Genomic DNA, 24977 nt, shown 5'->3' with positions numbered 1-24977 from the left:
AGTGCAAATGAACACAATTTCAATGTCACACATTTAGTTGAAGTAACTGTGCGTCCACCTACAGAGCTCTTAAATTTCTGGCACAAAATGTTGGTCTGTTTTAACTTCTACCAGGCAACCAACTTCACAGTCCAGTTACTCCTTCTTTCTGGCCCTTCCTAAAAAAAGAAACATCCTTCTGCTGTCATAACCTGAAAGAGTCAGCACCTCCTTTGCTTGAAAATATCAACTCCTCTCAACTCTTCAGGCAGGTCTTCCTGCTCCACAGGCTCGCTGTACAGGGGGTTGTACTTATAGCCTTTGCAGTAGCCCAAATCCTTCATCAGCCTGGTTGGCGCATTCCTCAGGTGCAGAAGGCCCTGAGGCACCGGGGGCGGAGGGCCCTGGTGGTTCCTCAGGCAGGTTTTGACGTTACTGTAGGCGCTGAATACCTCAATGGACTTTGGGGCTCTGGCAAAATAGACTACACACTGGGCCAGAAGCACCTCGCATTCAGGCATGCCTATAAAATGACAGCCTTGGTAGGCAGCGACTGCTTGTGTTAACGCAGATGGGTCTGCCAGACCTATGTCCTCGCAGGCGAACCTCAGGAGCCTCCTTGCTACATAGAGTGGTTCCTCTCCTCCCTCGAGCATGTGAGCCAGCCAGTAGAAGGAAGGCGTTCTGGTCAGAGCCCCGCATGGACTTGTGCAGGGCGGAGATGCAGTTGTAGTGCTCCTCTCCTGCACGGTTATGCATAATGTGGGATCGCTGCAGGCCTTCCTTCAGGTCATTCTCAGTGATCAGAACTCTGCTGGGAGAATAGGTTTGCCCACTCTTCTTACAGAACATCTTCCTGGAGCTTAGCCTGGCCAGCACAGCCAGCTGCAGTCCATTCAACCCAGCCCTGGCGTCCCCGTCATTGAGGTAAGCCAGAGTGTCTACTGCTTTGTCCTCTGTGATCACGGAGGGCTCAGAGCTGCTGTTGCTGCTGTGGCCCAGAGGGTCAGTGGGACGGCTAGAGTCTAGGACGTGGATTCCCAGTGAGTTGATCATTCGCATTAAAATAGTCACCATTGCCTCTACTGGATATTTCTCAAGAACAAGCACCCAACAGCAGCTCAGAAGAGCAGCATTGACCTGGAAGGAAGGGCTCTCAGTGGTTGCCCCGATCAGGGTGATGGTCCCACATTCCACGTGAGGAAGGTAGTGTCCTGCTGAGATTTATTGAACCGATAAATCTCATCAATAAAAAGGATGGTTTTCCTTTTGAAAAAGCTCTTTTCATTTTAAGCTTGTTTTATGACATCTCGCACATGATTTGTCTTGGCATTTGTTGCAGACAATGTCACAAACCTTGTGCTATGCTTCTTGCTGTTGTTGGCTATGATGTGAGCCAGAGTGGTTTTGCTGCAGCCCGGTGGCCCCCAAAGGATGAGCGAGGGAATTTCGTTGGTCTCCAAGAGCGAGCGGAACAAGGTCTCCTGCCCCACAGCCCTGCTCTGCCCCAGGTAGTCCTGCAGCGAGTCAGGACGCATCTTGGCCAGTGGCTTGCCCTCCAGCATCTGCCGGATCTCCTCCGCGCCCAGCGGGGTGTGCAGACGGCCCCCACCGCTGGCCCCACAGGTGGCGGCGGCGGCGGCGGCGGCATCCTCCACATCCCAGTGCCCCGGGTCATTCTTGCTGTCTGCGTCCGCTTCTCCATCGCCATCGTTGTCGCCCACCGCCTCCTCCTCCTTCTGCGCCTCAGCCTTGTCCCAGCTGCCCACAGCAGTGGCCGCCGCCGGCCCCTTTCCGGACTCCTTCCTCCCGGGGCTGCTGGAGCGGGCCACCTGGAAGTCGGGGACAGGACGGGTGCCGCTGGGCGTGGGCGGCGCGTCGTAGCTCTCCCTGCTCTGGGTCTCGCTGTCGTCGCCCTCCTCGCCCTCGCCCTCGCTGCTCTCAGCCACTGTCGGGGTGGCCGGCTGCTTCAGCGTGGAGCTCTCCGACAGCAGCCGCCTCTTGGTGCTGGTGGCCAGGGCCCCTTGGCCCGCTCCCTGGCGCTGTGCGGCGCCGCTGCGGGCTCCGCGTGCCCCGGGGTGGAGCAGCAGACAGCGGTCCAGGTGCGAGTTGATGTGCGCGGCGGCATCATCTGCTGGCACACGGGGCACTGCACCTGGTCAACGTGTGTTACTTGTTTAACCAAAATACAAAGGGAGACATTCCTAATAATTGGATCTACATCCTTACTGCACAGGAAATTTAAAATAGAAAACATTCTTCAGGACATTCACAATTCAACTATAAATATTATCATAAAAATGTAATCAGCCACTGACCACACTAAGAGAAATTAAAAGAGAAAACACTAAGATCCCTCAGAAATAGACAAAGGTAAAGCCATCTTCTGCTAAATTCTCTGCAAGCTACAGGAATAGAGATTGTAGGCATTTTGATACTTGTTTTTCTCTCTGTTGTGAGAAGAGGACAGAATTCGAGGTCTGCAGGCACCAGCGTTATGGGGACATAAAAGGAATTGAAATGATTTGGGTGAAGTTCCCTGACATCCCACTCAGAGGTGATTTGTGTTAGCCTGCTAGGATTCTAATTTTTCTGGAGGGTTGAATTGAAAATTTACCATGGCTTATGACCTATCAGAAGAAAAGAGATATTTTTTTTAATTAACAGAATCACAATCTTACTATTCTTCCTAATGTGTCTGTATCCGCCAAATGACAGGCGCTAGTGGATGGTAACAGCTACTGCGCACACGCACGTGTAAACGCACAGGCACATGCTCTTGTGCACACTTGCTTGGGGGCTCTTTGAACCTTTGGCCTTCTCAGGTTCAGGTGTCTGGTCCAGTGCATTGTCTCAGCATTTCATGTTCTTGTTTCCAGACGTGTTGAAAGTGCCTATCTGCTGCTTCCTTTCTGTGCGCACAACATGTAAAATTCATGTCTCACTTTTTTTAGTGCATGAGCATATTTTTAAAAAAGTCAATCCTGCTCATCATTCACGTGTCCCCATCTCCTTTGCAGTCCTGCTCCCAGGGCCAGTGCCTGTGGGGAGTGGGGGAAGCCTGCAACAAATGGGATGGGGGGTGGTCTTCCTCCTCCTCTTCCTCACTGGGGAGGTGTGAAGGACCACAGAGGAGCCACCCTGGGGATGGAGTTTTATGGCCTGTCAGGGTCAGCAAGAAAGCCTGGGGCACAGGGAGGGGCCAGGGCCAGCTCTTTCCCCACTACCCACTGTTGGCTAGTTGGGCTTTTAGGGGCCCCTTGTGCGGAGACTCCTGGACCTTCCTAAAGATCTGCCTTGGTTCTCTAAGATTTAGAGAAAGCCAGTCCTTTAGGACTCATTTTTTGCCACCTTTGAAAAATAATAATAGTTCTTTTAAAACGTTTAAGATTCCAAGAGCAACAAAATGAAAAATGGCTGAATGTTCCTGAACTGAAATCTCCCTGGCAAGCGGAGGTAAATCCTGCCTGACTTCACTTGAAGATTGGGGGCTGATCTTGTGGTTTTTCTTCACAGAGGGTCGAGGCCGCCTGGGTTTGTCTGCACCGTTTATTCTTTCCCACAATAATTTCCAGGTCTGACTTGGCTTTTTGGCATTGAGTTGTTGAGGTAAAGACAAAAGCAGAGGGTGCAGGAATGGGTGTTTGTGATGAGGAGCGAAACAGCAGTTTTTCAATAGTATTTTAAGAAGTCAGCAGGGCCCCAAAGGTAACGTTATTATTTTTTTTCTCTTAGTGGTTCTATATTCAGGAGCACAGATGAGTGTTTTCCCTGAGTGTTCCTATGTGGGCAGGATTTTTCCCATATCATGGCTGAGAGGTGAAAAAGGTGGGTTTTAGACTGATTCAGTGACCAAAGATAGGACCAACATCTGCAGGCCTGTCCACCTGAGACACAGGTGGATATGAATCCTCCTGTGTATCTTGACGTATGGTGCTAGTGGCAAGATCAAGGTCAAATGGGCTATAGCTTAGGTTAAAGTGGGATGTGGTCATTTTTATTCTCTTGCCAGGACTCTCATTGGCAAGTCTGCCAGCTGGTCATGGTCTGGCTTTCTCAAAATGGCCCTCCTCAAACTTGGGCTCAACCAGGGTATCAAAAACTCTGACCTGGAGTACAAAACTCCAATCAAGGCTGCTTTGTTTGAGCATGGCTGTCACATTATGCTGTGGGGATATGACTGGGAGACCTCCTATTCTGTCATCTCTCTTATGTTACTCTGCTATATGTTTCACTTTCTGAAATATATGTCAAATTTGTTCATGGTTCTTAGACTCAAAAGTTTTGAAATAAAGTGCTAAATTTACCTGTTATGTAAGAAGCAAATTAGATTACTAGTGGGCACCAAATATTTATTAAAATGTTTGGATTTAAGTTCAAGTTTATTGTAGGCAAGAAGAAATCATTAAAATTAATATCCATTTTCTCAGCCTATATTTAAATGATGGCATAATTTAATCCCAAAATTTTACTTTTTATTTCAGTAATTTATACCATATTTTACAACATTTATGTTGTTCATTTGGAAATGCCAAGCATTTCTTAACTTCAAAAGGCTGTATTATTGCTTCTATATTTTATGTAAAACTAGCACCAATCTTCATGGCAGCATGCAATTAAAAATTGTAGATATCGAAAGTATTACTTCTTTTTGAGACAGGGTCTTAATTTATTGCTAAAGAATTATTTTTATTTGCATCCATTAAAGTACAGAGAGAAAAGACAAAAGAATTATTTTTAAATAGTATATCTATGTTATCTTCAGTATTTTATGTATCAAAATTTCTCTTATTCTTGTTTTCAAGTCCATATTACTGTGTTTCTTTTGAGTGTATGTTTTCTCAGATGAGTGCATTGTATTTTTTATTTTGAGCTTGAATATTATGAAATGGATGATAATGTTCAGCTCTGTACACTTAAAATAATGTGGTACATGATTTCTATATGCATTGGGCATATGTATGTTGCCTATAAAATATCTGTATGTTTTTTGACTTTATAAAAATTGCTCATACATGGTTCAGGACTTACATTGTCCATGCTTGTTCAGGACTTATCGTGTGTGTGTATGTGTGTGCGTGCGTGTGCTGGTTTGTTATCAGTGATTGCTTTATCCTATCTATGTGAGTGGTGAAGGAAATAGTCTTAAATTCACAATGTATTTATTGTTTGAATTTATATTATTTTATGAGAGAAACAATTTTGTTATTTGAAGGTGATTTTTGAAAAGTTTTCTAATTATCTCTTTAGGTAGCCAAATTTTTAATTGTGGTAAAATACATAAAATTGTTATATCAAACATTTTTAAGTATACAGTTTAGTAGTGTTAAGTATATTCACTTAGTTTTTCAGCATATTTCTAAATCATTTTTATCTTATTAAACTAAAAGTGAATAGCCATTAAACAAGAAATGATTCTTTCTACCTCTCTCTAGCTCCTGAAAAACATCACTTTACTTTCTCTTTCCGTGAGTTTGACTACTTCACATACTTTATAATAATAATAATATAATAATATAATATAATAATATAATAATACAGTGACTGTTTCTTTCTGACTGCTTTGTTTTACTTAACATATTATCCTCAACATTTTGTCCTTGCTGTAATATGTGTCAAGATGAACATTTTTAAGGCTAAATAATATTCCATTACATGTATATGCCACATTTCTTTATTTACTCATTGATAAAGGGACATTTTGTTTGTTTCCAGGTATTGTCTTTAGTAAATAATGCTGCAATGTTTGCAAATGTGCAAATATCTATTCCATGTTTTGCTTTGAATAAGTTTGAGATATTTTGGATACACTGATGTAGTACCATGTCTGTATTCTTGCTTTTGTTGTGTGATAACTTTGATATTATATCCAATAAATCATTACAAAGGGTAATTGTAATGAAGCTTTCCTTTTATATATGCTTCTAGGAGTTTAGGTCTTACATTTAATTCTTTGTCTATGTTTTTAACTCACACTTATAATTGTGCATATTTACAGGATACAATTTGATGTTTCACATATATATGTTGTATAATAATGAAATCATGATATTTAGTGTATTCATTACCTCATGCATTTATTATTTCTTCGTGGTGAAAATATCCACAAGCTGGTCTTCTAACTATTTTGTAATATACAATACCTTACTCTTAACCATTTTCATCTTACTATGCAATAGAAAACCAAAACTTGTTTCTTCTTTCTAATTGTAATTTTGTACCTGTTAACCAACCTCACCTCATCGTCCCCTTCCCTTAGTCTCTGGTAACCATTGTTCTACTTTCTGCTTCTATGATCTCAACTTTTTTTCAAACATACCACACATGAGTACAATCATACAGTATTTGTCTTTTTGTTTCTGGCTTATTCCACTTAACATTATGTCCTTCAGATCCATCCATGTTTGTATGCCAGTACCATGCTGTTTGGTTATTATAGCTTTTTAGTAAATTTTGAAGTCATATACTGTGACTTCACATTTGTTCTTTTTGCTCAGGATTGCTTTCACTATTTAGGATATTTTCTAGTTTCATATACATTTTTAGGAATTTTTTAAAATTTCTGTGATGAATGTCATTGGTATTTTGATAGAAATTACATTGAAGTTGTACATCACTTTGAGTAGTATGGCCATTTAAAAATTATTTTTCAAATCCATTAAAAAAAGGTAACTTTCCATTTATTCATGAGTATTTCAATTTCTTCATCCCTATTTTATAGTTTTTAGTATCTACATCTTTCAGCTTTTTAAGTTTATTGCTATATATCTTAATTTTTTACAGCTATTGTAGATGCAGAAAAAGCATTTGACAACATTCCTTTATAATAAAAACACTAAACAAATTAGATATACAAGGTATGTATAGCAACACAATAAAGGCCATATATATAAAAAAATGATAACATAATGAGCAGGGAAATGCTGCAAGCTTTTTCTCTGAGATTTCCAACAAGACAAGGATACCTGTTTTCACCAGTCCTATTCAACATAGTATTGGAAGCCATTGTGAGAAAAAGAGGAGAAAGAATTAAAATCATTTAAACTGGAAAGTGAGAAGACAAATTGTCCCTGTTTGCAGACAAAGTGATCTTATATTTAAAAAAATAACCTAAAAAACTACACACACCCCCAAAATTGTTAGAACTCTTAAAAAAATCAGTAAAGTTACAGAATACAAAATCAACATAAAAACTAATAGTACTTCTCTACACTAACAGTAAACTAAAATAGAAATGTTAAAATTCAGTTTAGAAAGGCTACAAAAAATAAGTCACTCTATTTTGAGTTCTTGTATGTGTATAGTACAAGGTAAGGTCCAACTTTAATTTGTCCAGTTTGGATTTCCAGTATTCCTAACCTTATTTATTGAAGAGACTGTCCTTTCCTCACTGTGAAGTTCTGGTGAGAATTGCTGAGAATAAGTTGTCAATATAATTATTATACATGAGTGTTTATTTCTGGGCTTTTAAATCTATTTAATCATCTATTTGTCTGTCTTTATGCCAGCACCACACTGTTTTGAATAACATAGCTTTGTAATATGTTTTGAAATCAGAAAATCTGTTGCTTCTGTGTTTTTCTATTACGATATTGTTTCTTCTGGTTTTTTTTTTTAATCTTTTGAGATCCCATAGAAATTTTAGAATATTTTAACACTTCTGTAAAAATTTGCATTGGTATTTTGACAGAGATTTCATCAAATCTGTAGATCACTTTGGGTAGCATTGACATATTAATAATATTAAATCTTTTAGCTTTTGAAAAAAAATGTTTTCAGTAGTTTTTTGTTTAATTTCCACATAGTTGTGGACATATCACTTTCCTTTTGATTTTTACTTCTAGTTTTATTCTATTGTAGTCAGAAACAATACTTTGTGTGATTTTTATGTGCTTAAATTTGTTGAGACTTGTTTTGTGGCTTAGCAGGTTGTCTATCTGCTATAATGTGCTATGTTTGCTTAAAAATAGTGTGTAGAGTGGAGAGTTCAGTATAAGACTTTTAGGTGTAATCTATAGTGTTCACATCTTCTGTTTCATTTTGTTCTGTTGTCTCTTGACTTCTTTTCATTATTGAAAGGGTGGTATCAAATTATACTACTGTTCTTGTGATATTGTCTGATTCTTGCTTCAATTCTGTAAAAAGTTGCTTCATATATTTGGGAGCTGTAATGGTAGATGCATACGGATTAATACTTGTGATAGCTTCCTGATCAATAGATTCTTTGATCATTATATAATGTCTTTTGCTGTCCCCTATGACAATTTTTGATGTAACATATATTTTGTCAATGTGGGAGTATTTGACATTGCATTCAATAACTTTTTTCAATTCTTCTACTTACAATCCTCTGTGCCCTTACATCTAAAGTAAACCTTTTGCTGGGTGTGGTGGCTTACTCCTGTAATCCTAGCACTCTGGGAGGCCAAGGAGGGTGGATTGTTTGAGCTCAGGAGTTTGATACCAGCCTGAGCAAGAGCGAGACCCTGTCTCTACTAAAAATAGAAAGAAATTAGATGAATAACTAGAAATATATAGAAAAAATCAGCTGGGCATGGTGGCACATGCCTGTAGTCCCAGCTACTCAGGAGGCTGAGGCAGGAGGATTACTTGAGCCCAGGAGTTTGAGGTTGCTGTGAGCTAGGCTGATGCCATGGCATTTTAAGCCAGGCAACAGAGTGAGACTCTGTCCCCCACCACAAAAAAGTAGGTCTTTTGTAGAAAACATAGAGTTAGATCATATTTCTTCAATTTACTCAGACAAAATATGTCTTTTGATTGATGTAATGTATTTTAGAGAATGTAAATACTGAAAGGGTGCTGGGAGTTAGTAATGCTCCCTGCAAAGAAGTTTTTTTCTCTTTTTTCTGATCAGATCTCTAAGTTGACTACACCAGTTTGCAGGGAGTTAGCTACGCTCCCTGTAAAGAGGTTTTTTCTTCTGATCAGGTCTCTCAGGCAGGGGTCATCGCAAAGGATGAAAAAAATAGTAGGAAACAGAAATAAAAAATAAAGTAATGGCAATAATAATACACAGAGCCAAAGATATAGTTTATAAAGTAAAGGTTTATGAAAATAGATAAAGGAGGGTATCCGGACAGATATATTTTTACCCGCATAAAATATATCCTCAACTGAAACTCCACACAGGTATTATATAGGGTAGATACAGGCTCCAGTTGCCAAGGGCAACGGGATTTTCATACTAACAGGCAGTTTGCTTTAGGGTCAAAGTCTCCTAAAAGGCTACTACAGATCCTTTAACTAACTCTAACTAGGGGAACAATGAGTTATAAATTCTTCTTGGGGCAAACTTCTAAGTTTTATGATAAGGCTATTACTTTAGCAAAAAACAGAGACATCTTGGCTCCGATGATTGTGTTCTTGGAGACAGAGATGATCTCAGAAGTCAACATGAGCTGTGCTTTGTGTTAATTACTTTAACCACATGGTTCCTTCTGGGTCCAGCTTGGGCATTAGCATATCTATCTCATCAGCTCTCATCTCTGGGGGTCCTTGCCTGTCAGCTCAGGCAACCTTTTGGTTCTAAGGGAGGCCTGCCTTGTCTTTGAAAACAGGTGAGAACCATAGGCCCAGTTTACAGCTGTCTCTTTGAAGTGCAGCTATTACTGACCAAGGAGATGCCCTCCTGAGACGAGGCAGCTTTTGAACTAACACATTTATTTTTTCTTTAAGGCAAAGCCTTGACTTCTGAAATCAAATACTGTCTCCAGAAATACAGGGAGCATTTCTATAACTCAATATTCTTAGGCTCAACACTATATTAGAATTAATATCCTACAATAACATAAGATCAATTGAAACATAAAATGGAAGAAAGGTTAAAATTAGGCAAAGAACATGAGCTAGGTAGAGAATAAATATTTTTTCCTTTTTGTTAGTGACCAATATGAAAAGCATAGAGAAAGTACATATTATCAGTAAGCATTTTACATACCTTGTCTGAGATTTTATATAAAGAAAATGAAAAGGAAACCACAATGACATGGATATTTCACCATGATTTCATCAAACTGAAAAAAATGTAAACATTTCTCCCTAGAGAATGCTATTAAAAGTTAGTGGATATCAGTCCTCCATTGACTGGGACTGGGAAAGTGAAGATCTACATTTTTTTCTGAATTAAAAAAGAATATCAATATATATTCCTTTTGATACTCTTTTTTTTTTCCCACCCTTTTAACCACCTCCTCTCTTTTTTTTTATTTCTTTTTTTTTATTTAATTTTACAGAATCAAAGAGTCTAACAGTATATCTTGTTAGATACAGTACGTCCTCATAATGTATACATTATTTCTTGTACAATGATATGAAATAATATGGGAAATGTTCATGATAAATTATTAAGTGAACAGTGCAAGTTAAAAACAATAGTTTCATATTTTTTTCCCACCCCCCCTTTCCCGAGTCAGCACCTTCAAGTGTTACCACTCCCCAAACGGTGCGCAATGCACTCATTGTATAGGCATACCCCCATCCCCTCCCCCACCCCCCACCTCAGTCTGATATCGATTGGTATCGTTCCCAGATGTGTATTTAGGTGATGATCAGGGAAACCAATTTTCTAGTGAGTACATCTGATGCTTGTTTTTCCATTCTTGGGATACTTCACTTAATGTAATGGGTTCCAACTCTCTCCAGGAGAACCATAGAGATGTTGAATCTTTATTATTTCTTATAGATGAGTAATATTCCATGGTATACATATACCAAACTTTACTAATGCAGTCATGTATTGATGGGCATTTGGGTTGTTTCCACATCTTTGCTATTGTGAGTTGTGCTGCTATAAACATTCGGGTACATGTGTCTTTGTTATAGAATGACCTTTTTTCCTTTGGGTATATGCCCAATAATGGGATTGCTGGATCGAATGGCAGGTCTACTTGAATCTGTTTAAGATATCTCCATAATGCTTTCTACAGGGGTTGCACTAGTTTGCAGTCCCACCAGCAGTGTATGAGTATTCCTGTCTCTCCACATCCACGCCAACATGTGTTGTTTTGGGATTTTTTGATAAAGGCTATTCTCACTGGGGTTAAGTGATATCTCGTTGTGGTTTTGATTTGCATTTCCCTGATGATTAGGGATGTTGAGCATTTTTTCATATGTTTGTTAGCCATTCTTATATCTTCTTTTGAGAAATTTCTATTCATGTCATTTGCCCACTTTTTGATAGGGTTGTTTGATTTTTTCTTGCTGATTTTCCTGAGTTCTAAATAGATTCTTGTTATCAGTCCTTTATCTGATGTGTAGTATGCAAAATTTTTTTCCCATTCTGTAGGTGGTCTGTTTATTCTCATCACTGTTTCTTTGGCTGTCCAGAAGCTTTTTAATTTAATCATGTCCCATTCATTTATTTTTGTTGCTGCTGTGATTGCCTTAGGGGTCTTCTTCATAAATTCTTTGCCTAGGCCAATGTCTGTAAGAGTCTTTCCTACATTTTCTTCTAGAATTCTAATCATTTCACACCTAAGGTTTAAGTCTGTTATCCACCGTGATTTGATTTTTGTGAGAGGTGAAAGCTGTGGGTCCTGTTTCAGTCTTCTACATGTGGGTAACCAATTTTCCCAGCACCATTTATTGAATAGGGATTCTTGTCCCCAGAGTATGCTCTTGCCTGCTTTGTCAAAAATTAGGTGTCTATATAAGGATGGTTTTATATTTGGATTTTCTGTTGTGTTCCAGTGGTCTGTGTCCCTGCACTTGTGCCAGTACCAGGCTGTTTTAAGAACCACAGCCTTGTAGTGTAGTTTGAAGTCTGGCAAATCAATACCTCCCATTTTGTTTTTATTGCTTAAAATTGCTTTTGCTATACGGGGTCTTCTCTGATTCCATACAAAGTGTATAATTATTTACTCTACGTCTGTGAAGAATGATGTTGGTAGTTTAATAGGAATTGCATTCAATCTGTAGATCACTTAATGCCTTTGCTTTCTTTTCCAAAGCCAAGCTGTGCTCATCTTCTCTGTGCAGGAAACATGTGAGTGACAGACTCAGCAGAACAGTGCCCAAGGATGCTCATTCTGGAGCCTCCCCACGCACCTTCAGGTGAACCCCGATGGTCACTCCTCCTGCTTCCTGACCACTCATTCTCCCTAATGACACAAAGCTGAACCTCTTCTGAGTGCTCTCTAAATGTGGGGTGCTAAAATCCTCTCGGCCACTGAGAAACCCTCTTTCTGTCCAAGTCCTGAATAAGCTACCTGCTTATTTGCCCTTTGGGGCAAAAAAGCAAAATTCTACCCACTGCTCTATCTTGGCAGCTGTCCTTGCAATTAATTTTCCTCTTCTTGGAGTTTCCCCACATGAACTAGACCGTGATTCTGTGGATAAAATGAGAGTTTGAGTGAGTGCCTCCAACCAACCAAACACCTTAGAAGCCCTAGTACCTCCTGGGTAATCAGGAGCTGAAGGAGTCACCAGAACTTGGTTCTCCTCCATTCTCCAGAGTCCAGGATCTGAGAGGCCCTGGCTGCCAAAGTGCTCCCAATTCCCTTTCCAGGGGAGACTGTTAATCTGTCCCCTGTCCGTCCTCATCTGGAAGAGTCAACACTTACCTGATCTAGCAGTGCTGTTTCCGGCTCTGAGCTTGTTTTCCTTGGAATTCTTCTTTTCATTTGCATTGGGCTTTGATCTTGGAGCAAAAGGAAGATTAGGTGACTCAGCTGTCATGAAGCGCAGAGTCCCATAGTCTATCTGTGATGCATATTTGTGGGACATTCTCTCAACTGAGGCTGCTCAGCCAGTGTCAAAAGAGAAGAGGAAAAATACAGATCGGGGGATCATGGCTACATTTATCAAAGCCCCTTGATGGCTACAAGCCATTTCCCATCTCCAATCTCAGAATAAAATGCTACAAAAGACACACACTCATTATTCCTAACTTTACCCTTCTTTCCAGCCTCCATATGAACAGCCCAAGGCCTTGCCTTGCCTTGGGATGTGGTTCTCACTGGAATGGAAATTGAGTGTCTTATCTATTTAAATGATTTCTCCTCTTTCTCTGGGCCTTTTTCTGTAAAGCAGATCTGTTGGAAAGGGGCTGGTCAGTGGGGCATTGGATAGAGGTGGAATAGGGGTCTGGGTCTTCAGTTCTCAAATCCATGTTGAAGCTCAAGTGAAAAGTCCCCTCTCTTACATGTCCAGATTCAGAGTGTGTGTTGTTCTGCTGGATCTTCCTTTTATAAGCAGGTGTGGCTGAAGATATTTCTCCTTTCTGCCACTCATCATAGCCTCAGTAAGGAATGTTTGAGGTTGTGATTGCACTGGGGACTTAGAAACAGATAAGGGGAGATGCTTTAGGGGGTCTTGTCATTGTGTTGTAAAGCAGGATATCAAAGCCAGGGGTCACAGGGACAGGAATGCAGGAGACTCATCTCCATATGATTTCTGGCTCAATTCCCATGCAGAAGTATTTAAGACATTGCCCATATTTCAAGATCCAGAATTAAACAGACCACATGTTGACACATGTATACCTTTTGCACATGAAGAAAATAATATATAGTTTTAAAATTATATACATAGATCTTATAATTTCTCAGATACTTAGGAATGACTAATGTTAAATATATTAGATTGTATTAGATACACACATATGTTATAAAATGACAATGTAGAGAAAAAGTCAAAACAAAATAAAATATACTTTCCTATCTTGAAAGTGAGAGAGATGATTAGATCAAATGTGATTGTTTAGAATTGATTAGAACCATTTCTAGGGCTGGGCGCGGTGGCTCATGCCTGTAATACTAGCACTCTGGGAGGCCGAGGTGGGAAGGTTGCTTGAGCTCAGGAGTTCAAAATCAGCCTGAGCAAGAGTGAGACCTTGTCTCTACTAAAAAATAGAAAGAAATTTGGCCAGGCAACTAAAAATATAAAAAAATTAGCCAGACATAGTGGTATATGCCTGTAGTCCCAGCTACTTGGGAGGCTGAGGCAGGAGGATTGTTTGAGCCCAGGAGTTTGAGGTTGCTGTGAGCTATGCTGATGTCATGGCACTCTAGCCCGGGCAACAGAGTGAGACTCTGCCTCAAACAAACAAACAAACAAAACAAACAAACAAAAAATGCTAACCTAAGTGACTGCTAATTCTAGAGGAAGCAAGGAGTGCAGCTGGAAAGGGGAACCTCCCCTCTACCTTACCTCAGTCATCCTGGGGTTCCACTGTGTTCTGTAGAATTTATTCAGCATCTGTAATCTGAGCCGATAAATTCAGCTGGATTATTATCATTCTTACACCTTTTGGCACATTTTCCTTGTGTTTCTATTCATAATGGGTGTGGATATGACTACTGCATTATGAGTTTTCAGAGACCTAATGGGCCCCTTGTCTGTGTCTTGTCCTAAAAAAAAAAAAATACACAAATCCAAAAAGCCTGTCCCAAAATTAACCTTTGAGAGTTGCCTGTGATGGATGCTGACTTACTGACCTCCCTACTTCTCAACCCACAGAGAATGTGGAAGGATTATCAGGTTTTAGGGCACATGATAAAGATATGGAGGTGCTCAGTGAAGAGTGAGGTGGGGCCCTGTCCCACAGCCCTTGGGCTCAAATAAGAAAAATAAGGTGAATATGCAGCCAAAGGAGCCCCAGCAACTCCAGACTCTGGGCCTCTACACCATGACTGAGAGAAGAAACAACAGCAAAGGTGAGACATCTGAAGGACTGAAATCATCCTTGGACCTCCCAGTGTCTCCCATTTACTGTGTGTTTACAGCCTTCTCTAAGCATGGGTAGAGGAACTCAGCAGAAATAAACAAAGAGCACAGTATATTCCAGAATTCCTCACTCAGGAGCACATGCTACACCTGGAGGATCATTTTGGACGGGATATGGGGATATCTTGAAACTGTGTATGGCAGGTAGAATAGCAATGGATTCCAAATGAAAGTGTGTCTTGATTGTGCATCAGAACATTATGGGGGTTGGGGACTGCCTGGAGTTGGGTACTGATATAATATGAGGGTAGGAGAAACTTTGGCAAAGTTTGCAGGACCTTCAGTGCTTCCTTCACTTTCAAATATGAGCAAGGACTCTACTCTTTCTTCCCATCTCCCAAGGGAAACAGTAAGTTGAGATGTGTCCACACACTTAACATAAATTGTTCTACAGGAAAGAAGAGCTGCAAAGGAAGATCCTACTGTGGAAGATTCCCAGGAGACTTCAACCGAAGCATCAGCAAACTGAAAGGAAATGCACTCTGAGGGTGTTTTTTCCCTCTAGTTCCCTGCTCGTTTGGTCCTCATGGGTTCCCTGATTTGTTTTATTTCTGTGACCTTCTGGGGTGTGGCTTATCTTAAAAACCCATGATGTTTGCAGTCCCACCAGCAGTGTATGAGTGTTCCTGTCTCTCCACATCCACGCCAACATGTGTTGTTTTGGGATTTTTTGACAAAGGCCATTCTCACTGGGGTTAAGTGATATCTCATTGTGGTTTTGATTTGCATTTCTCTGATGATTAGGGATGTTGAGCATTTTTTCATATGTTTGTTAGCCATTCTTATATCTTCTTTCGAGAAGTTTCTATTCATGTCATTTGCCCACTTTTTGATAGGGTTGTTTGATTTTTTCTTGTTGATTTTCCTGAGTTCTAAATAGATTCTTGTTATCAGTCCTTTATCTGATGTGTAGTATGCAAAATTTTTTCCCATTCTGTAGGTGGTCTGTTTATTCTCGTGACTGTATCTTTGGCTGTCCAGAAGCTTTTTAATTTAATCATGTCCCATTCATTAATTTTTGTTGCTGCTGTGATTGCCTTGGGGGTCTTCATCATAAATTCTTTACCTAGGCCAATGTCTGTAAGAGTCTTTCCTACATTTTCTTCTAGAATTCTGATTGTATCACTCCTAAGGTTTAAGTCTGTTATCCACCGTGATTTGATTTTTGTGAGAGGTGAAAGCTGTGGGTCCTGTTTCAGTCTTCTACAAGTGGCTAACCAATTCTCCCAACACCATTTATTGAATAGGGATATCAGACTGAGATGGGGGGTGGGGGTGGGGATGGGTGTATGCCTACACAATGAGTGCATTGCGCACTGTTTGGAGAATGGTCATGCTTGAAGGTGCTGACTCAGGAAGGGGGGGTGAGGAAGGGAGGGATATATACCTACATGATGGGTGCAACGCACACTATTTGGAGAACAGACACGCCTGGAGCTCTGACTTGGGGGGAAAGGTGGTACATGGGCAACGTATGTAACCTGCAATTCTGTATCCCCCATAACAATAAGATGAAATAAAAAAAAAAAACCCATGATGACCAAGAGGATTCCTCACATATGTTCTCTCTTCCTCTTTCTCCTCCTCCTCCTCCTTGTTCTCCTCCTTTTTCTTTTTTGCTATTATTTACATGTCCACCAGCAGCAGGCTAGTGTGGGCACTTTGGTGCAGATGTTCAAGTGTTCTTATCAGATGCCTTCCAGGATGTAGAATCCTATATGCAAAAGCACGCATCTTTTAAGTTTTGACACATATTCCTTAATTATTCTTCAAAAGTTCTTTGGTCCTTTATACTCTGTATAAGCATGTACAAACTACTGATCAGAAAAAGATATAGGATTAGGAACCACTTAATTTTAAAATCTGATGGTCACACAAAACATATTTTTTGTGTGTGTGGTCACACACACACATATATTTTTAATTTAATTTATTTTTTCCAACCACCATTGAAGTTGGATGCTTCTTTGTGTGGGAAATGACCATTTGCACTTTTTTTTTTTTTTGCTGTGAAATGTTTTCATAGCTCTTGCATCTGTTTTTTTTTTTTTTTTTTTTTGTATTATTTGTGTTTTTACTCTTTATTGTCAGGGGTTCCTAACATATTTTATTTGAATGCTGTCCCTCTCACATCATCCTAGGAAGCTGATTCCTGTCTATACATTCAAGAATAGATCTGACCTGGATCTGGTCTCACAAATGAGCCAGCTGTAAAGAAACCTGAGTTGTGATCCATGGCCCTGGCAGAGCCTCCCATCAAGACAAGAACTGGGCTCCCTCTCACCTCATGAACAGATAAAGGATGGGAGGTGGATTTTTCCATGGGCCCATGCTGCATCCAAGCATTTTGGCCAGGACTAAACATTCATTGCCAAGATAACAGTAAACAGGCCTGATGTTTGCTCATGATGTTCCCCAAATGCCACCAAGACATTTGTCCTGGCCACTTCCTCAACCTCTGGCAAAATGTGCTGATGTGAATGCAATCCCAGCTTTCTGCTTGCCAAGCATATATGGGGTCAGGCCTCCAAATTGAACAATCAGGCACCAGGCAAAAGATATTCTCAGGTTCCAAACCGGACTATCCAAAACAACTCAACTCTGCTTTAATAGTAGAAATAATTAATAAAAATAGATTTTATATCTTTTCAAAAGTGATATGCATATAAAAATTATTTATAGCCATTTTAAAAATATGTATGAAACTTGCAAATATCATGAAATTAGACTAGCATAAAACAGTACATTCTGTATTATTTTATTTGATTAAAAGCTAATAAGCAAACCAAATTCAGAAGTTTGATTTTTTTTTTTACCATTGAGGAAGAAAGTATGGATTTGGGATTATAATATGAGGGATCTCATGGAGCGCTTGTAATATTTTTTTTTCTTGTGGCCACTGGTAGCTGGGTGTGCTCCTGTCAGATACTTCATTAGTATGTTCCAGTTGAGTATGTCTTATCCAAAATGCTTGGGACCAGAGGTGGTTCAAATTTTAGATTTTTAAAATTTTGGAATATTTGCACATCTGCATATTTGCAATAAGATATCTTGGGATTGGGACACAAGTCTAAACATAAAATTTATTTATGTTTTATGCATACCTTATACACATGGCCTGAATGTAATTTTATAGAATATGTTTAAATAATTTTTTTCATGAAGTAAAATTTTTGTACATTAAAATCATAAGAAAGCAAAAATGTCAGTATCTCAACTATCCATGTGGGCAATCTGTGGTTGTACAGAGTCACCATCATTCCTAATTGTCTACTAATAATCAATAATTTTCTTATACATTTGTAGTTAAAGAAAAGTATATACCATTAATGAAGTAAAAAAAAATATATATATATATATGTTCAGGGTAGCTACGTAGCACAGTAGCATCACCAGAATATCTGTTTCAGCTTTTAAACAACAGCAACAACAAATAATGGCAGGCTTGCAGTTTTTACATATGATCTGTGATTTCATTAAAAGATTACTGCACACTTTCTTTTCTTTTCCTTTTTATTTGAGAAGAAGAATCAAAGCAATCGAGGCACCGCCAGTAAGTGGGTCCTCTAGAAATGAGAGGGCATTCTGCTGAACACCTAACATGTTTCCTCCAGAGTCATTTGCCTCATTAACAGTGATTATCATCTCAGTAGTCTCTTTGATTTTGTAAACCATCATTATTTCTTGTTTTGTAAGAATGCAAAATACTCTGAGTCCTTCAGTAATCCAGCCACACGTTTCACCATGTCACCTATAGGTTGTTAACTTTTGTTAACAACATCTTCATCTTTGCTATTATCATGATTACTTTTATTCAGAGCCATTTTGGCTACTTCACCATATGTCAGTGAATAAACAACTGGAGCTTCATTATCAGTGTTATAAACTTCTTTAATATCCACTTTGTCCAGTTTACTGATGGTCTCCCAAGGTAAATGCTTTGCATGTGTAAGGAGCTCAGACTTTTTTTTTTCTTTTGATATGCCTAACTTCAATGTCATCAACTTATTCACCATTACCACTAAAAATAGTCTCAGGCCAGAGCTTGTTCAAGGCATGCATAATTGTATCTTTAGTAACTGTGTTCCAAGTGTTGGCAACAGCTATTGGCATCCCTTCATGCTAAACTCCTTTATAAAACTTTCCACACTCACACCTGTGTTCGCTGCTGCTAGCATGCTCTTCAAGAAAGTGTTTTTATATTTACTATTTATTGATATAAGAATATCCTGGTCACATGATTAAATTAATGAAGTTATGTTGGGGGAAAGCACATGGCATAAACATTACTTTTAATGAAAATTTTAGCTGGAAGACAAGCAAAATTGTTGTAAAGAAATAAAAAAATCATCTGTATCAACATCATATTTGGAGAAATAAAAAGAAATAACAAAGTCTTGCAGTTATTTTCCAGTCCAGTTTCCCTGTGGTGAGCATAAGTCTCTGTTACAAAATGTATGTTCAACCAATTAGAAAAGACATCCTTAGAAATCCATGCCTTTTTAAAGCATAACACTTGACTGGTAAAATGTTCACTCCTTGAAAACAGCAAGGAAACACACATTTGCCTATCACAGCAAGTTTACACTTACGCATACCTGCTGCATTACATATTCCAGCACAGTTATTCTGTCTTTGGCATCATTAATTCCTGCAGAGGCTGTCTTGTCAGCTGTAGTCAGTTTCTTTCTGGGGCAATAACATCAAAACAGTGATGTTTTATCAGCATTGTAGACTCATTCTGGCATGAAATTTTTACCAGCAGTGATTTTAGTAAACGCATCAATAAATTTCTCCACTGCTTCATGATTAGCACATTTTATCACTATAGATCTTTAAAAATGTAATGTGATGTCTTCTTAAATTCTTGCAGACAGCCTTTGGAATACTTACAGTTCTCTTTAATGTTTAATCTATTGTGATCTTTTCTTGTTTTATGATCAACATACAATTAAGTGGCATGTGTTCACTGTGACTCTCAATTTACTTTTGCGATACACAATCAAGATCTTCATTTTTAGCTTTATGCAGTGTTCATTAACTTCTGTCTGCCACTTTTAGCATAGAATTTTAACTTTTTATCCATTTCTTCAGGTCATATATGTTGATAATTTCAACACTATACTCTTCTGTAACATGTTTTACACTTATGCCACTGTCTGGTTTCTCTAGTAGACTGACTTTTTGTACTATAGATAAATGTAAATGCTTCCTGCTTTTCTTATCATTGTTACCCATAGGAGTATCTGTAAGAATTGACAATTTAACATATCTTTATACCACAAAGCAGAGAATAAGCAAAAAACACAGTAAGCAATACATGTAGGTCTTGAAACTATGTGGGGCACCATGGGGAACGTGCCATTGCTGCCTCTGGCCTGCACACATGCCATTTTATTAAGTATTGCCCTTTGCAGGCCTGCTTGCATGGGGAAATATGGGTGTGCACAGAAAAGAGCTACTGCAGCTGAAGGGGACTGAGAGGTTTTGTTTTTTTTTTTTTTTTTTTTTTTTTTTTTTGCCCTTGGGGATATGGAATAAGCTGTGTCTTGTGCAATTGTATTATGACTGTGACTTATCACATTAGGTCAGATTTGAAACTTTCCACATGTGTCATGTTGGCTCTGAAAAAGTTTTGGCTTTTGGAACATTTCAAGTTTCAAATTTTTGGTTTAGGGATGCTCAACCTGTCCTTGCCATTCCCATAAATTTAGGCATACATGCTATGCTTCAAGACACATATATACTAAATTGGATCCATTTTTTTTCCAGTTAGTTTCAAGGCCAGTATAAATAGAGGTTTGCTCAAGATTCTGGAATTATGACGCCCAGATTTATATCCTGGATCTCACCACTTTCTATCTCAGAGATCTGGGCCACATTTTTGAGCTTCAGTTTTCTCAACTGCAAAATGTGTTAATTATGGTTCCCTTCTCATAGTTTCAAAGGGATTAATCTTCTCAATAAATATTACCTGTTAAGTTGTTTCCTGTTTTTCTTTTGTCTACGGGCTTTGTGGTTATGGGTACTGGCTTGAGGTAAGCAAAGGAGACAAATGAGGTTCCAGTCAAAGGCATTTTCAAGGTGAATAATGAGGAGGTTAATATTATAGATGACACTAAGGGGCAGGAAAAAGAGGTAAAGGCATTTTTCCTGTCTATGGCCTCCCACCCATCTCTGAACATGGAAGGTGGATCACTACTCGGGTGATCTATGAAAGAAAGAAAGAAGGGAGGAAGGAAGGGAGGACATAATTTGATGTACAAGGCCCAAGCCAGCAGGGCCCCCTGGGACAGGACAGAGATAGCAGTGACTGTAAATAATTCCATTTTCTATTTCTATTGTGTTTTTTATCTTTTCCCTTGGTTACTTATATATTTTTTTCTTTTTTCCAGCTAAAACTAATTTAATCTTCTTTATAATTTCTGTTCTTAAAAGAGAATGGTCCAGTAATAGAGGATTGGTTGAATAAATGATGTATGCCCCTTCATTGGAACCTTAGGCATTTATTAAAAATTAGATTAATAAACATGAGGAAATGCTTATGTCAGATGATATACTATTAAAATAGCAATTATATTGATAACTTAAAAATTATAGCCAATGTTGTACAGTATGAGCTCAAAATTTACAGTCCATAAAAAGTGACCTAGAGGAACTATGCCAAACATTAAGAATGGGGTGTTCCTTATAGGGATTATGTGAAAAATTTATTTCTTTGGTTTCTTTGTATTTTTATAATTTCCAAAAGTTCTCAAAGAATGTTACTTAAAGCTCTAATTAGGAATGAAAATTCCTTTTAAATAAGCAATACGGAACTTTAAAGGAAGAATATAGTATGAGCCTGTGTGTTTCTTTCAAGATCGTGTTTTGTCTGTGCAGTGATTCAGAGAGAACCAGGTGATTTCAACAACCTTTGTGGTCATCAAAAAGGCATTACTTTAATGCATCACATAGGGTCCTAGATTAACAAATAGGCAGCCACTAAACATTACGAAGTCCACAAATGGCATTGACTTTGTAGAGGGTCTGTGAAGGGGGAAAAGCAGGTTTCAAAACACTAGGTCACAGTCAAATCTATTTTTAAACAGAAAATGTTAGCAATGTTATTATGCATGAGAAAAAGTTCCAGGGCATGCACTCCCCTATTATTGGACATTTCTGTTTTTCCAATTCCTTATGATTTTAAAAATGTTGGGATGAACATCTTGGTCCTCATTTAAATTTCTCAAAAAATGCCTTCCTGGAAGTGGCTTAATGACTGTTATGGGGAGGAGAGCCCTCCTGCAATCATGAGCCCTAGGGTTCAGACCTCTCTGCAAAGTGCCTTCCTGGTAGCAGGTCCCCATGTGTCCTTCTCAGGTCACAGTTGGCCTCAGGATGCCAAGGAGTCTGATGCTGTGATCCCCTTCTCAGACATTTCATGAATTAAGCTGCAACTGGTCTGCTTCCTGGTGGTCACAGGGAAAGGCTTTGGAGCATTCTATGACCCTGAAGAATGACAGGGTCCCCTTGATGAAGAAGATGGAGATTGCTGAAGCACAAATGATGTCTCCTCAGCATCAGAAATGGGTGCACAATCTATCCAATCACTCTTCTCTCCAGGTAGGTGCTGTAGCAAAGGCCACACCCCTACATGCTGGGGTATGTGAGTCTCAGAAAACTCAAAAAGAACTCACACAAGATGAGACCCATGCAGGAGTAAAATCTCAAGAACTTCCCCTGAAATGGGAAGGTAATATCATCTACTTTTCAGATTGTTTTCTCACCCTTTCTATAAATATTCATTAAGTGCCTAGGGCCAGGCGTGGGTATGGGAATCTCATTCTCATGGAACTTTTGCCCTTAATGGTATATAAATAAGCAAATCTCTGCAAAGGTGGGAAGGCTCTGGTGAAGAGGACAAGGGCTGTGGGACAGGAGTCAGGAAAGCTCTCTCAGGAGAGGCCTCACCTGAGAAGACTACTGTGACACAGATTCTTAGGAACATGTAAAACTGTCATCATAGGATTAAGAATATCTCTTATCAAATATAACTTGGAGAATCAATCTAGCATAAAGTTTGTTGATGGCACCCTGTCCATAGTTGTAGAACTTTTAGGGCAGTTTGTTCCTGTTCCTAAAGCTGCAATGTTGTCACTAATTTACAGCCAATTATAACAACCAAATACAATACTAAAACCCAAAATTCAGTCCTGGATACTGCAAGGGGGTGGGGCAGGTTTCTTCTCTCCTGCCTGCTGACTCAGAACAGTGCCTGGAAGAAATTCCTGCCTCAGTTGACAGGTGGACTTCATGCTCAGCCAAAATCTCCTACAGAGGCCAGAACCAGTCCTCAGGCTGAAGGGCACGCCTCAGTGCCGGGAGGGGTGTTCAGCTGCTGTTAGACATGAGACCTCAGCATCTTATCACTGGAGAATTCAGGTGTTCTTTGTCCTTCTCTGTGCTTTCCACATTTCTATACAGTTTTCACAGTTAACTTCGAAAATCTCAAAAAAAAAAAAAAAAAAAAAAAACCCTCTGTACAAGTGCTCTGTCCTATCCCAGACTCACCTTCATGTATCTGACATTCTGTGACATTTTAGGGTAGTTACCAACTCAGTCATTTTCAAAGTTTTTTCTTCATTTTCTTTTCCTTATTTGATGTCATTTTCCTCCAACAATTATGTGGTCAGATACCAGGATGTGAAAATGAGTTGGTGGTTTTTCTAGGATAATTACAATATCTAATGCATTATCATTACTTATTATACATGTATTCACATGATAGTCTTTTCAAAAATTTCATCAAAGCTTGAGTTAACACTTAGGAGATAGAAAAAAAATTCATCAAAGTAAATATTCCTCTTCACATTAGCTTTCACCTCGATGTTCTGGAAAAGTCTTGCACCCTTTGTATGAAAGTGCCATTATTCAGTGCACTGTTACCTGACACAGTGCCTACATCTCCTTGCTGACCATCTCAGACGTGCTTCTCTTTGGCTTGAACTCAGCCAACTCCACGTCTCCAGCTTGCCCAGCTCAGAGATCACCTGGTCCCCCTGGCTCATCATGAGCTTGTGCTTGCTGTACACGGCATCCCGCTCCTCCCCGTATTTCTCTGACTCCTTGGGGTCTTCACCTGTGTGGTCCTCAGCTCTGTCAGCTCCACCTCCCATTACAGGCCCTTGTTCTGGGCCGGGGCCTCGTTCAGCTCATGGTGGATGCCTCCAACCTCCTCAGGAAGAGGGCGCTACTGGTGCTGCATCTGGAGGGCCGTGTCCCTCTGCTGGGTCAAGGTCAGCAGGCGCTGGTTCTCCTCCCCCAGCTGTTCCAAGCGGCTCAGGTCTGAGTTGTAGATGGCGACTTTTTCGGCTGTCTTCCGTACTTCTTCCACAGGGGACCATAGTCCTTCTTAACTACCTCCCGCTTGTCCATGGCCATAGCTTGCTGAGGATCTCGGATGACCCACTGTGCTTCAACACCCGCTGCTGGGCCCAGAGGTCTCCAGTCTCCTGATCCTCCTCGCGGAGTCGCTCCTTGTCCTCCTGCGACCGCTGCAACAGGCCACGCTCCCTCAGTGTCATCCTTCAGCTGGGTCTCGGCACTCAGTGGCTGGCTGCAGTGTGTGGTAGAAGTCGGTCTCCTTGGCCACCTCCTTGCACCTCTCCATTCAGGGCGTTGGTGCGCTGGTTCTGCGGGCACCAGTGTGCACTGGATCCTCAACCTCTCCTAGTGGGGATTCAGCCTGCGACGGACCTTTTGTCGAAGGCCGCCCGTGCGTTGCGAAGGCAGGGACTTGTGCAGCTCCTTCTTCTCTCTTGGGTCACAGGGGAAGCTGGATGGGAAGTTTTTTACCTTCTCGTTCAACTGCAGGACAGTGAGGGGCTGGGGTGGGGACGGCGCCTTCCCTGTGGTGCCCAGACTGCTGAGGGAGCTGCTGCTCCCCGAGCCTGAGTACATGGTGGCCAGGACGCTATAGGTGGAGCACTTGTAGGTGGAGGCCTCAGCGTGCTGCGAGGTCCCACGACGCTGTTCAAGTAGAGAATGGGCAGCAGGTGAGTCTTCTCCAGGTCCTGGTACTTCCGCAGGTCCTGGAACTGGTCTGACTCCTTGGCCAATAGCAGCTTGCACAGGGCTCCGCCTTGGCTCCTCCCGAGCAGACGCCTCCCTGGCTCCCCAAGGCCGGCGGGCAGGTGCCTGGGAGGGCTGGAGGCCCCCGGGAGGCGAGTGGCGCTCGGAAGCGGCTGCCTTCCGGGCTGTGGAGCGCAGCA

The 24977-nt window shown here is 40.3% G+C and overlaps 1 pseudogene; it reads right to left on the bottom strand.

The window, feature by feature from the left end:
* Window positions 1–200: 200 nt before the first annotated feature.
* On the bottom strand, window positions 201–23882 carry LOC138378788 (ATPase WRNIP1-like; annotated as a pseudogene).
* Between the last annotated feature and the right edge of the window lie 1095 nt (window positions 23883–24977).

Source organism: Eulemur rufifrons, chromosome 30, assembly GCF_041146395.1.
Source record: "Eulemur rufifrons isolate Redbay chromosome 30, OSU_ERuf_1, whole genome shotgun sequence".
Classification (NCBI taxonomy): Eukaryota; Metazoa; Chordata; class Mammalia; order Primates; family Lemuridae; genus Eulemur; species Eulemur rufifrons.
The sequence above is the reverse complement of the archived record's forward strand: the minus strand, read 5'-3'. Positions and strand labels throughout refer to the sequence as shown.